This window comes from Trachinotus anak, unplaced genomic scaffold, assembly GCF_046630095.1.
Source record: "Trachinotus anak isolate AG129_WGS33_773 ecotype Australia unplaced genomic scaffold, CSIRO_AGI_Tana_v1 ptg000013l, whole genome shotgun sequence".
Classification (NCBI taxonomy): domain Eukaryota; kingdom Metazoa; phylum Chordata; class Actinopteri; order Carangiformes; family Carangidae; genus Trachinotus; species Trachinotus anak.
The window spans coordinates 4,639,629-4,644,705 of NW_027273864.1; positions in this window are offsets into that span (position 1 = coordinate 4,639,629).

A 5,077-nucleotide genomic window follows, 5' to 3' on the forward strand; every position below is an offset into this window, starting at 1 on the left:
GCAGAGCAGAGAGAGAGCGCTGCCTTTAGCGGAGGGGCGGTGCGAGGATATCGAGGTATGGCAGCGAGATGGGAGTTTTCTGGGGATGAAGGAGGCGGGTTTAGTGAGCTGCGAAGGTACTCTGTGTGTGTGTGTGTGTGTGTGTGTGTGTGTAGACGGGACTTTGTGTGTGTGTTTTAGAGGTCTCCTGGGAGGATGCAATAGCACAGCCATTCACTAATGCCCTCCCCAGTCACCCTCCACTCCTCTCCAACACACACATAAACACGCTCTCTTTCACACACACACACACACACACACTTCTTGGCAGCACCTCACTCTCTCTGTCACACACTCAACCAAATATTCTGCGGTCAACAGGCTATTTAAAGCTTGGCTGCAAAACGTCTGCATTTGAAACCGGCAAATCCCAATAATATGACAAATGTCAGCTACTCAGTATTGATTGATGAAAACGTTGTAGGAGGATAATAAGGTGAGGCAGCCATGCTGGCCTCATGTAACACCACTGAGGACTCGATATGACTCACCTGATCCTGGCGGAGGTGGAGGGCTGAAGGCTGTAAGATGATATTTAAAATTATTTACATAACAAAAGCTTTGCAATGAGAGAAAAAACACACACATTTCGTTCTTTATTGTACGAGGATCAACGCTGCCCGAGTCCATCCTTACAAATGACTTTTTCTTCAAATCCACAGGACTTTATTTTTAACTGCATGGAGGATCCCAAAGTTTCCAAATATACCAAATATGTCAGACTGAATTATGGGGAAAGGTGTATAAAAAGATGCACAAACATGTAGAGTATTTCTATTTTAAAGGTTGCAGCCATAAGAAACAGGGCCCTGGATGAAAGGTTGAATGTTCATTCAGCAACAGTCGTTTGAATGAAATGATAAAAGAAGCAGATACAGAGATATTACACAGATGTTGCACAGATATAGATATTAAACAGATATTATAGAGTAGCTTTAGGTAAAATTAGGATCTAAGAAGTTAATAATAATAATATATAGTAAATGAAGATAAAAGATAAGATGCAGCAGCAGAAAGGAAGAGAAGTAAGAACAGATACATTTTGAAACATTAAAAAAATAAAGAAGTACAATTAAAAAACAATAATAAACAAAAAGGTAACACTTTTGTCTCCTTATTTAGCATTTTGATATAGTGAGTTATATAAACGTCATCATAAATGATTTATAAAAGATGCAAGCAGATAAAAATATGTATTAATGTATTTGTCAAATGGAGGCTGCTGTGTAAACAGATAATGACAGGTGTAGTAATATTAAATGTGAACTGTACAGCTGCATTTTAATATGTTATAAACCATTTATTAACATTTACTTAATGCTTATAAATGCTTAACGTAACTTATTATCATAGACTGTACTATACACCATGTGCAGTATTATATTATATTATATTATATTACATTATTAAGCAATAATATATAATCATGTATGTATTCATATAGGAATAATATATTGTACTGTATAATATAATAATAAATTATACATACACATAATAATGCATATATATATATATATATATATATATATATATATATATATATATATATATATATATATATATTCATAATACTAATACTTTACAATACTATAAAACATAAAATATGAAAAAACATGAAATGTGCATGAGCTGCCACTTGTTAGTATATAAATATATTGTAACAGCAAAGCATAATATGACCATGGGGATTTATGATACAATTATAATGTGTCACAATTAAAGTAAATATATAATTGCACAAATGGAAACAAGAAAAGCAATAAGGCGTCAACAAAATGCCACAAATGAAGAGAAACAACAGAGAAGAGAACAAAACCCACAAAACCCACAAAAACAGACATCTCACCTTCTGTGTTATGTTGACCCCAGTGACCTGCTGGTGGGCGAGTCGGTACAGAGTCATGCTGTTCAGCCAAACTTTGTTCAAGCCCGCAGAGCTTTGTTTTAAATTCTGAGTTCTAGTGGAGAAAAGCTTCCAAAGATACAAACCGTGTCAGGCTGAGTGTGGGAGAAAATGATGCACGAGACAAAAAAAAAAAAAAAAAAATCAAAGTTTGAATGTTTTACTCAGTGTGAAGACCTTCAGCGTCAGTGAAGAGCTGGTAGGAGCTCATGCAGACTGTGCAGTGCATTACACTGTCTCACACACACCACACACACACACACACACACAGGACAGTGAACATGTGTTCACATGTGACATCAGAGCCGCTCTCAGTCACAACACACAGATGTGGAAAGACCCAGAAAAAGCTCACAGGCAGCAGCAGCCACTCTTCGCACATGGGCTCAGTCTCAGGCTTATGTGTGTGTGTGTGTTCATGTGTGGGTGGTGGTGGTGGTGGTGGTTGAGGTTTGGGTTATGTGCGTGTGTGTGAGAGTGTGTGCATGCGTGCATGTGTGTGTGTGTGTGTGTGTGTGTGTCGTCTAATCTCATTTCACTTATTGGGTTTTAGGGAGCTAAGAATACACCCTGCTGGGACGAGGCGCTGCAGCCGCGCCACCAGCTGTGTGCAGTGTGGCTCCTGGCTGCCAGACACACACACACACACACACACACTGTAGAGTTGAGTAAGACTAGTCATCTGTCTGATTTTGGATACTTAAAGATAAGATAAATGTGTATTGATCCCAGTGGGGAGATTCTGCCGCAGCAGCCAAACTAAATGAATTCAGCAGTGGAAAAAGGCAGAACATGAGCCCAAAAAACAGAGTATCAGCTAAACACTGAAAACAGTAACTGACAAGGGGCTCTAAAGTTTTCTCCTCTGGGCGGAAAGTCTGCAGGTTCTTTAGAGAAAGCCGCAGAGTGGAAGCTCCTGGACGGCAGAGCGGGGCTGGTGTGGGAACCTGCTGACCTACATTCTGTGTTGTCAGTTTCTTCCAAACTTCTGCTCCCTCTGAACCCGTTTCTGCTCCCTCCACACTGAGACAGATGGCACCTGCACCGAGCTCAGGGGACTGTGTAAAACTCACCGCGCGTTACAGAGAGAGCGTGAGAGCTGCCGCCGCCGCCGCCTAGTCTGCTGCTGCGGAGGCTTCAGCATCAGGCGGCGAGGAGAAACCACGAGGACGACATCTCACAGGGGTGCATCCAGGTCGTTTCCCAGAGGTCACCTGCATCAGCTCTGCTGCTGATTGGCCAACAGAGGGAGGAAGTGAGTAAAGGAGCATGTTGATGATCAGCAGGGAATCACAAATTCATGGACATAACTGAACTGTACGTCAGTAACGTTACACATCCATATAAGTGAAGTTTATGTTTGGAGAATTGAATCTACTAGAAACAAGTGAATTTAACCCTTTTACAGGTCTCCCCACGAGAAGAAAACAATTTTTTTCTTAGTTCTCTTGGGAACTAAAAAAATGTTGACCTAAGTTTTTTTGTATGAGAGTATGAGAGTCTATCAAACAGTAGAGATTTTCATTTACAGCATTTTGCCATCATAGTGACATAAATGTGTTTTAGTGCTCACTGATTTTCTATGGTAGTATTTAAAACATTTCACACGTAACAGTTTTTAGGACAAATATATAAAATGTAATAGTCATATAAAAATAATCGTATAATCTGTAGTTCAGTCTCTGTAGAGTCACATGAGATATGTTCACAAGAACAACAGTTTTTGAGTGATTATCTTATTTTTGTGTTTTAAAAAGTACTTTAAAGACGACACACTAACGTCTGGATACAGTCTGTGGGAGCGAAACTTTTCCACAACTGTTCTTGTGCTTAAATTGACTGAATCATTAAAACCAATATTATCAGTATCACCCTGACTGACAGAAAACATCTAAAGAAACCACACTGATGTGTCAGTTTCAACAAATATCTAATGAAATAATATTTTATTAATATTATAATAATATTTATTATAGTGACAGTTAATAATCAGAAGGATCATTTATGTTCAGGAGTACCACCTCACCATTAATGAACAATTCTACCACTGTCTGAAAATTTGTTTATTTACATTTTTTTCTTTTTTTTATGGGGTTATCAGTTTACATTATTCTGTTCAGTCAGCCCTCTGAAACAAAACAAAACTTTAAAGATAAAAAAAAAAAAAAATCACCACAAACATGTCACAAGTCTGACATGAGCCTCCATGAAACTGCCTCAAAACATCTGAATCAGATTTTTTCTTTCTTTCTTTCTTTCTTTCTTTCTTTGGACTCAACATGCTCCTAACTGGAGGTGACACCTCAGACTGAGCTCTATACCAGCACAGCTGAGATGGATGTTAACAGAAGTTTAATATTGTAAAGAATCCACATACAAAAATGTCCAGAAAATGTTCGGTTTTAATCAAATACATACGATGGATGAACCCTTTCCCCCCAAACAGGAGACAAATCTAAAAAAAACTTGTCTGAGGTCCCAACAATAACCTGATCTGAAACAGACACTTAAAGTCATTCAGAGAGCTGCAACGTCAAAACCAAACTGAATGGCTTGTCAGTGAACACAACGTACACAACATTAATTAGCAGCAGCCAAACCGTGAAATCAAGTAGAACAAGTGTGTGCTACAAAACAAACAAAAAAAAAAGACATGTATGGGAATAACACTATATATACTATACTATTATAACTGCTGCATGAACATACACAGACACTTCACTGTTGAAGTTGGTGAAGGTAAGGCAAACTTTAATTACCTAATATATATATATATATATATATATATATATATATATATATATATATATATAACAAATATTTTATCAGATTATCATATGTTTTGTATAAAATCTTATTTTCAAAGCAATCAGTAAGTAAAGCTGTGAAATAAATGATGATTAAAGACAATAATATTTGTCTCTATTTGAGTGACGTATAAAGTGGAATAAAATGGAAACACTAAAGTACAAGTATTTTAAGCATTGTTATGTGAAAAGTAATTCCTCTTTTCACATTTCTGATTTTGCTTCTTTTTTTAAAAAAAAAAATGATGGTGATGATGATGTGAGGTGATTCTGCCTTTTCTGGGATTTTCCATGAAATTACAGCCACTATCATGAAATAAGGCAGATC